Source organism: Natator depressus, chromosome 13 (assembly GCF_965152275.1).
Source record: "Natator depressus isolate rNatDep1 chromosome 13, rNatDep2.hap1, whole genome shotgun sequence".
Lineage (NCBI taxonomy): Eukaryota > Metazoa > Chordata > Testudines > Cheloniidae > Natator > Natator depressus.
Window position 1 is genome coordinate 2688045 of NC_134246.1, and position 9538 is coordinate 2697582.

The following is a 9538-nucleotide window of genomic DNA, read 5'->3' on the forward strand; positions in this document are numbered from 1 at the left end:
CATGCATCACTGAGCAAACAGGAAGGGGACTTTCAAAATTCCAAAGGAATTTACGGGTGGGGATGACAGTTGACCACCTGAAGGCAGGGCAGTAGAGTTCAAACAGATGACCATAGAGGCGAGAACAGGCATTGTGGGACACCTCCTGGAGGCTAACTGCAGTGCTGTAATCGACCACGGTGTCTACACTGGCACCGCAGCGCTGTAGGCCTAGCACAGAAAGCTGTACACCTCTCGTTGGGGGTGGTTTTTTGTAGCGCTGCAACTGCGCAGTTTCTGTGCAGTAAGTAGCTTGGTAGCGTGTATACCTCGCAAGTTACTGCGCAGAAACTTGCCAGTGTAGACAGGGTCTTAGAGACTCTCGGATATAAGAGTAATCCAAGAATGAAGTTACAATTACTTACATTGCAACCATTTAACATTTTGCACACAAGATATTTGGTCCTTTCATCAGAGCTCGTAATGAATAATGCAAACGTTAAGACAATATGTATGCTGCAAGAGAAATATTTTGGCCGGGGGGGTGGGGGGGGTTGCGCGCAGCGGCACTGGAAACCATACTGCAAACGGCTGCATAAATGAACACAACCACTTCGGAGGCAGGCGATATTCTTGATCACCAGAAGCTGAACAGAATAGTTCACTGCTTAAACAAGCCAGGCATGTTTCAGTCCAGAGCAGTTTATATATGCCTAAAAATGGTTGGCTCCCTTCAGCAGGAAGGTTTGTCTGGGTATAAATCAGAGTACTATTAGCAGGTGCCATTGTAATTTACAACTCATGGACCCTCCCTTCCAAAATTTGCTGCATACTTGAGAAACCTCCAGTCCCCCTAACATAGAAGTGCTGTAGCTAGGGAGAAAGTTGTCATTAGAGAAGAGTCAGCTACATGATTGTGGAAATGTCAGGGCAAGAGCTTAAAAAACTGATAAGAGGCAAGCAGAAAAGAAAGCCATGGCCAAAACCAACTGTAACTGAGCTCAAGACATGGCTGGAATCGGAGGCCTTCCTGCCCCTCTTAATCAGGATTGGGTTTCTGTCAACACTACTAACTTTTTTTTTTTTTTAAAATCAAGTGCGTCATCTGCATTCTTCCCTCTCCAAACAAGCCAATCTGCCAAACTGGAGCACCAGGCATCAAATTTCACAAATATTTGTACCCACTGCAAGATTCCAGTGCCAGACTGCTGTAAAGTTAACAGCTCACTGTGAAGACAAGTTACTTCTGTTCTTACTGTGAGAAATCTAGAGAATGTTGCCTGATAATGGGGAGGCAGTTCCCGAATTAGGAGTACACTTATGTTCTGCAAATGTATGTGGTTAAAAGGATGGTCAGACAAGCATTAATAAAGTGGGAACGTTACCCCAGTTGTACACAGTGCACTACACGTTTCTTAGAAAGCTAGCATGGAGCTGGCAATTAGACTCCAAAGAGACGGAGATACGCCATTTCCTTATCTAACAGTTTGCTCAGATTGACATTTATAGGTCTCTTCTCCCATTCCTCACACTCTGCATCCATTCTCCAACCAAGTCAGATTTATAGCAGAATAGTAGTTTACTAGAATAGCATCTCAGAGTTGTGCACATCAGTTTGAGCTCTGGACTCTGCCATTTGAGTCTAGGCAGATTATGGAATTTAAGATGACTTGACAACTCCTTAGAAACGGTCATTCTAGTATTTATAACCAAGATGAGTTTAGTCAGTTTGTGGCTTATATACTTGTATACTGTGCAAGGTGCTGATATGCATTTTGAAATCCCAGATACACTGATTAACCAACACATCTGACCAGAGGAGTAAAGGCTGGCATCCCACCTCAATTTTTCCTGTAATACATTGTTAAATAGCAGAATAGGACAATTTCTTCTCCCATATGATCTGCACTGGGAACATGACCTGCTGACACCATTTTCATCAAAGGACAGTTTTTCTATGGTGCCAGGCATGGGGCACATCTACTTTGCCAAGTTCTCACTCTGGCTGTGCTCAGCTAGTTGACCAACATATGCTGCATGTGTGAAGGACAAACATGGTTAGTTACAGAACTGCACTTCATAGAGTACATAAAGGACAAGAGTTCAAGTGGTCAGTTTCTGTTCAGACTAAGGGCTTTTCTATGTATGGAGTTACTCCTGAATAATTATGTGTTGACACTCTTATTCCAGAATAAGGTTGCCTTGGAGTAAGCTAAACTGGAACAAGGCACTCTTACTCTGGAATAAGAGTGCCACAATTATTCAAGAGTAACTCTTGCGCTTTAAAATTTACAACCAAACCTAATCCAAAATAGTTTTCAAGCATAGACAAGCCCTAAAATCAACCAGAGATGTACCCAACTTTCCAAAGAACTAATGAATTACATATAACACGAGCATGTAGGGACAAAATTAGAAAGGCCAAGGCACAAAACAAGAACAAGAAAACATTCTACAAATACATTAGAAGCAAGAGGAAGACCAAGGACAGGGTAGGCCCATTACTCAATGAGCTGGGGGGGAACGGAGGCGGGGAGAGAACAACAGAAAATGGCAGAGGTGCTTGAGGACTTCTTCGTTTTGGTTTTCACCAAGCAGCTTGATGGTGATTGGACGTCTAACATAGTGAATGCCAGTGAAAATGAGGTAGGATCAGAGGCTAAAATAGGAAAAGAACAAGTTAAAAGTTACTCAGACAGGTTAGATGTCTTCAAGTCACCAGGGCCTGATGAAACGCATCCTAGAATACTCAAGGACCTGACTGAGGAGATATCTGAGCCATTAGCAAATATCTTTGAAAAGTCATGGAAGATGCGAGACATTCCAGAAGACTGGAAAAGGGCAAATATAGTGCCCATCTATAAAAAGGGAAATAAGGACAACCCGGGGAATTACAAAGCAGTCAGCTTAACTTCTGTACTGGGAAAGATAATGGAACAAATAATTAAGCAATCAATAAAACTCATGGATTTTTACAAAGTTCAGTGGCCAATGGCCTCAGATATTTTTGAGCATATTTGCCTACTTTAACCAGGGAAGCAAGATCTGGGCTTTGGTTGTCAACCTGCGGCCCAGTCAGCACATAGCTGTGGCCCATGTGACATTCTCAGAGCCACACAGGTAGTATTGGATGTAGCCCACAAAAGGTAAACAGGTTGAGAACCACTGGATTAGAGCATAAGGAACAAAGAATCATTGTGCTCAGTTTTCATAATAAGCAGGTACACATCTCTTCAGATTTTAGAATAGTCTAATATTGGATAGACTTAAGATTGTCAGTAAAGACAAGACTCTCTCTCTTATGGAGAGCCAGAACTGTTCTTTGTTCCAGACTTTGTAACCAGAGTGTTTCTGAATTTCAAGACTCATCAACATCAAACATGCATAGTCTACCGAGGACGACTGTGCCAACCAGAGAGACCACAAATGATGATACAGCAGGAGGCATCGTGTAGTAAATTTCCCAGCTGTGGCTCAATCCTGCAAATGCATGAATCTCTGGGGCTGCCCCCGGGCAATCCCAGGTAAGGTCAGGATATGCACCTCTTTGTGCATCAATGGACAGTTTGAAAGCGGTGTGATGGGGTGTTTTTGTCCATTCTGGCAACGTGGCCAAAAAGCATCCAACACTGCTTTTGAATGAGAGTGACTGAAGGAAGATCAGATATTTTTTTAAAACTTGTGTCTTGACACCTACCTTGTGTTAGTAACTTGTTACATTGCTGTCACATCACAGTGCCTTTCAATAAATAATGGAATAAGCCTTAAAATCCCTACAAGATCTTATTATTCAATTTTACAGATGGGAAGACCAGGGCAAGGTAAGTAACCTGCCCGACTGAGACACTTTCTCAGGGCATGTAGTATCATAGGTCATCTGGTTACCCCCTGCCTCGAGTGTGAGGAGTCTATCTTGTGGCAGCTCTTGTACAGCACTACTCTACCACTCAAACCCTCTTCTCAGGACTCTGCCAGTCCTATTTTGCTTTGCAGGTTAACACAAGATATACCCCTATCCCTGAAGGGCATTCTCCCTATAGCATCCAGCCCCGTCACTGGACACTCAAAACTTACCAGTTAAGCTTTTGCCAAGAGACAGTATACATTACTCCTAGGGAAATTCTGCAGGACTGCACACCCGCAGAACCCCCCACCCCGATTGCCTGTGCTTCCCTGCAGAAAACGGCAGGAAAGAAAAGGGAAGACGCAAGGTGGTTTGGGGGGTGGGGGGAACTTGACCATGCATGCCCTTTTTGGGGGGGATTGCAGAGAGGTGAGGCATGGGGGGAGCACAGGGGTTACTTCCTGCTAGCCCCCTGCCCATTTCTGCAAGCGCAGAACTGCCCAGCTGATGGACTCCCCTGACTCTGCAGCTGAACTCTGCCTCCTAGTGCCAGTCGTGCGCCCCTTCTGCACGCTAGAAACCTTCAGGTTTTCTGTGCAACAGTGAGTGCCGGCAGTGGAGCTGGGTAAGGCGGTGTGGGGAAATGAGGTAAGGGGGGAGCAAGGAGAATGTGGGGAAGGGGGATGAAATGGGGATAGGAGAATTGGGCCCCCCCCCCCCCCACGGGAGGAGCAAGAGCCCGGCATGTGGCATCCCCTCAGCAGCAGCAGCTGGGGCTTCCCTGTGAACCAGGTCAATCGAACCCTCACCCTGACAATCCCTCCCCCGCATACACACACACCTGGACCCAAACTCCACTGAGCCCCAACCAGCTGCACCTGGACCTCCCCCCGACCCTCCCCGCCAATCCCCACCTCCATGCACCCCCCCCCGAGCCCCATCTCCCCACATCCAGACCCCCCCCCCGCTGAGCCCCAACCACCTTCACCTGGATCCCCTGCCCAGTCCCACTGCTCCTGCACCCAGAAACACCCCCCAAATGAGCCACATGTGTATCCAGATATCCCACTGAGCTGCTTGCACACAGATTGCCCCATGCAGAAACCTCTCACCCCACATCTGGATCCCCCCCATGCTAAGGCCCTCCACACTTGGATCCTGCTGGGCTGAGTCTACCCACTCACACCTGGTGTACCTGGCCAGTGGTGCTAGAACAATTTTTATAGTGGGGGTGCTGAGAGTCATTGAACCAAACTGTAAACCCTGTATATAATGGAAACCCCTTCAAGCCAGGAGTGCTGCAGCACCCACCACATCCCAAGTTCCAGCACCTGTGTGCCTGGCACAGAGGGGCAGGGCACCAGGGTGTTTATGGGACAGACCCGGCCCTTGCACTGTGTCAGGGTCGGGTGCAGCCTCACTGCCCAGTCCCTGTACCAGCGGAGGTAGGGGCTTCAGGGTGATCTCCTATCTCAGTGCGGCCAGTGACCTGTGCTCCCCACTGCCATGCTGAAGCCACATTTATTTATTGACAATTTTAAAATATTGTGCACATAATTTTTTTGGGGGGTGGGGGGGGGCGCACACAGAATTCCTTCAGGAGTAATATATAGAGCTAGAAGCTTACACCTTGAATTTCACACTTTGCTTAGTACCACAGCACTGAGGTGTATTTAACATAAGAATAAGTTTAAGTGATACAGAGTAAGGATAACGCAAACTGAACTGGATACAAACAAAACAGAAGTATAACATCGTTTCTAGAGACTAAAAAGTAACTTAGGCTACCATCCTTGCCTAAAGCAGTTTCTCTCCGGCAAACTCCTTCGGCAGAGCATGCCTGTTTTCAGTCAAACCAAGCAGGAGCCATTTCTTCAAGAATCACCCCCCTCTGCCAGGGAAATGGCCAGTGTTCCTCAGTGAATCAGATCACAGGGTGTTGTCTTTGCACCCCATTACAGTACAGTAAGCCTCTTAAAGGCATTCCCACTGCTTGTTCTCTAGTATGTTGACACCATGTTGCTTTCTCATCCCCATGTTAATTTGTTTTTCCTGTTTACTTCACCTGCAAATGTAACTCCCATTGTATTTGGCTCAGAATGCTTAATTTATGTATGACTAGGGCCCTACCAAATTCACAGTCCATTTTGGTCAATTTCACAGTCATAGGATTTAAAAAATCCTAAATTTCATTATTTCAGATATTTAAATCTGAATTTTCATGGTGTTGTAACTGTAGTGTTCCTGACCCCAAAAAAGGGGTAATGGAGGCGGTTGCAAGGTTATTGGGGGCGGGGGGGGGGGGGGGGGTCGTGCTATTGCCAGCCTTACTTTTGTGTTGCTGCTGGCGGTGGCGGCACCGCCTTAAGAGCTGGGTGGCCAGAGAGCAGCAGCTGCTGACCAAGAGCCCAGCTCTGAAGGCAGCACCACCGCCAGCAGCAGTGCAGAAGTAAGGGTGGCATGGTATTGTATTGCTGCCTCTACTTTAGTGCTTCTGCCTTCAGAGCTGGGCCCTTGGCCAGCAGCTGCCACTCTCCGGCCACCCATACTTCTACACTGCTACTGGCAGTGCTACCTTCAGAGCTGGGTGCCTGGCAGCAGCTGCTGCTTTTTGGCCACCCAGCTCTGAAGACAGCGCAGAAGTAAGGGTGGCAAGACCACAACCCCCTACAATAACCTTGAAACCCCCATCCGGCCTCCTTTTGGGTCAGGACCCCCAGTTTGAGAAACGCTGGCTTCCCCTGTAAAATCTGTACAGTGTAGGGTAAAAGTACACAAAAGACCAGATTTCACGGTCTGTGACATGTTTTTCATAGTCATGAATTTTGTAGGGCCCTACGTATGACAGAGAGATAACTACCCTTCCCTCTGGTCTGGAAGAAACTGGTTTCTCCCTTTGACTGGTTACAGACTTTAAAGCATAATATAGTAGGTATACATCATTCCTCATAGTGTTAATACATACACATAACAATGATACTAATGATCAGTGCATTACTAGCTTTTACTGATAAGTCACAACATTCTTTACATATAAATAATAGGACAGCAATGTGTTAGGTGTAGTGAGTTTGGCAGGTCCCATAGAAGTTGCTGACACTACAGTGAACCCTTTGCCAATTGGCACTGAGGGGTTCAATGCCATCCAGGAATTCTATGGCAGAGCTGCTACTGCAGTTCCACTCGACCAGTGGTTCTCAAATTTTTTTTTTCGCAGACCACTTAAAAATTGCTGAGGGTCTTGGGGGACCTCTTAATGATCTTTCCAAATGTTTGTACCAGTGTAAAGCGCTTTGGATAAAAGTGCTATATAAAAAAAAAAAATTAATACTTTTTTTTGTTCTACAAGTAAAAGCACATAACTCATTTTAATATCAGTAATCTTACCTTTTAATGCAATGGATGTGCCCTCTTCCCCCGCTGCAGCAGCCCCTGAGCTGGGACTGGGAATAAGAGGTTGTCTCTCCCCATCTCCCTCACCGCAGCCACAGAGCAGAGGCTGGGAAGGAGGGTCATCTTTCCCCAGCAGCCGCAGCCCTGGAGCTGGGGAAAGTCGCCTCTTTCTCTGGCCGCCGCAGCCCTGCACGTCCTAAATTCTCCCAACCCCCACTTCTCACCCCACTACCCCCTCCCACCTACCCCTTATTCTCCCACCATTCCCGCAAGGCCACCTCCTCACATGACATGTGCATCTTCTCCATGGTCCAGGCACCTAATGAATGGAACCACACCTGCGTGGGTCCACTAATTAGGTGGGTGGCCCTTTATTCTCTTGTGTGTGGCCGCCCAGGCAAGCGCATCTTAGAGGGAACTATCCGTGGACCACCCGAATGGAGAGTGGTCCGCAGACCACAGTTTGAGAACCTCTGCACTAGACCTTCCTTTATGAGTTCTAGCCAAAAGAGAATAGCAAGTGCTCTATGACCACCAATTAAACACTATTTTAGAGTCCTGTGGTATCCCAAGAACAATACTGTGTTGACATCAGCATTGATGTTCAGAAGAGACAAGTCTAGCCATCAAGACTAGCTAGAAAACACCAAATACTACACCTAGAAGATTTCTATTAGTGAGTTATAAATAGCTTCTGATACCACACAAGCCCCTGGGTCCCCATGCCATTCCCCCCCCCCCCAAAATACACATTCCTATTTTCAAAATTCTTTCCCCTCTTGTGTGAAAGCCATAATACATGTGCATGACAGCATTCTGCAAAGTAAGACTGGAAAATAAGAAATATTCCCGTAGTCTTAAGTTTTGCTTGTAAACCACATTTCTGTCTAAAATCTTTGGTTTAAGTTACCCTTCTAAAGGAGTTTAAGAATACGATAATCTAACTCATGAGTAGAGCTGGTTGAAAGTTTTCCAAGAAAATAATTTTTCCATTGGAAAAATGTCAATTTGTTGATATAGAAATATTCCATTCTACAGGAATGTGTTGATTTTGACAAAATTATTTCTAAAATGACTTTTGAAGTTCTCTTTTTAAATGTGCTATTGTGTAATTTTTGTTGTTACAACATAGGCACAACAAAAATAGAAAGCGTTTGTTCTTAATAGCTAAAGGAATCTACCCGTCTGATGCCAGATAAGTGTTTGTCTGTATATGTTTTGCTTGCAATGGCACCCGAGTGCCACAGAATATGCTCCAAGAAGAAAGTCTGGGATATACACCTTAATACACTTAAAACTGCCTTCACCAAACAAGGATATTCCACCAAAGAAGTAGATGGCATCATAAAACAGGCTACCATGAGTCCCTGAAAGAACCTGCTCCAATACAGCAAAAACCCACCGATCACAAAACCCCTGCTTGTCAGCCACCACCCCACACTAAAACCCATACAGCATATCAAATAACGACAGGACATTCAGGAAGTGCTCCCCATCAAGACAGACATCTTTCCCAAAACCCTTGTTCTGGCCTTCAAAGAACCCCACCCCCAAACCTCACCAGAAACCAGCGCCCCACGGACCAGGCCACCCCAGACCGGATGCAAAACCTGCAGCCACATCTCCACTCCTCTATTAACCCCCAACCCCCATTTTGATTTGGTCAAAACTTCGGCAAACGTGCCAGCTGAGTCAGGGCTGAGAGACGGGCCTGGACCCCCGCCCGCCCCTCCTAGCAGCAGGCACCGAGCTCAGAGCCAGGCACGAAGCCCGAGGAGCTGAGCTTCCCCCAGCTGCTCGCCCCTGCGCCCCCAAGGCGCGGGGCCCCCAAGACAGACACCCCCAGGGACCCACTAACGCCGCCCCACCCCACAGGTGGAGACCCCCCGCCGGGGAAGGAGCCCGCCGCGACGGAGGCGGCCTAGGGCCTCATCCCCCCTGCAGCCCGGGACGGCGGGAAAAGCCCGAGCCCTCGAGAGGCGAAGGGGCCCCGTTGCTCAGGAGCCAGCCGGGCCGAAACCCACCTACCACCGCTACCGCCAACCCCAGCCTCGTTCTGCTCGACAGTCTCCACCACACCGCTTAGCTCCGCCGTTAACGAGTTTGAACAACGGTCCCTAGTCCAAACTCACCAATCACCGCGGGCTGTCGTCCCCATCGACCGTGAAGATTGGACAAGTCGCGGGAAGGGGCGGGAAGAAGCCGAGTACCCGGATGAAAACAAGCCCGCCCTGCTCTCTCATGACACCAACTGCCATTACGGAGACTTCTGGAACATGTAGTCTCTAGACTGAGGGTGGTTTGCACGGCAGCCGAGCGGGG

General features: G+C 47.5%; 1 protein-coding gene across 6 annotated transcripts in view; it reads right to left on the minus strand.

The window, feature by feature from the left end:
* The window catches only part of TPX2 (TPX2 microtubule nucleation factor), a 34579-nt gene extending 25251 nt beyond the window's left edge, over positions 1 to 9328 (minus strand). For 5 of the 6 annotated variants that reach the window (XM_074970382.1, XM_074970378.1, XM_074970377.1 and 2 more), the window contains exon 1: positions 9241 to 9328. The gene's annotated coding sequence lies outside the window, so the exon portion shown is untranslated. The remainder of the gene's footprint in view (positions 1 to 9240) is intronic. The other variant, XM_074970376.1, reaches the window with a different exon arrangement.
* Positions 9329 to 9538: the final 210 nt, after the last annotated feature.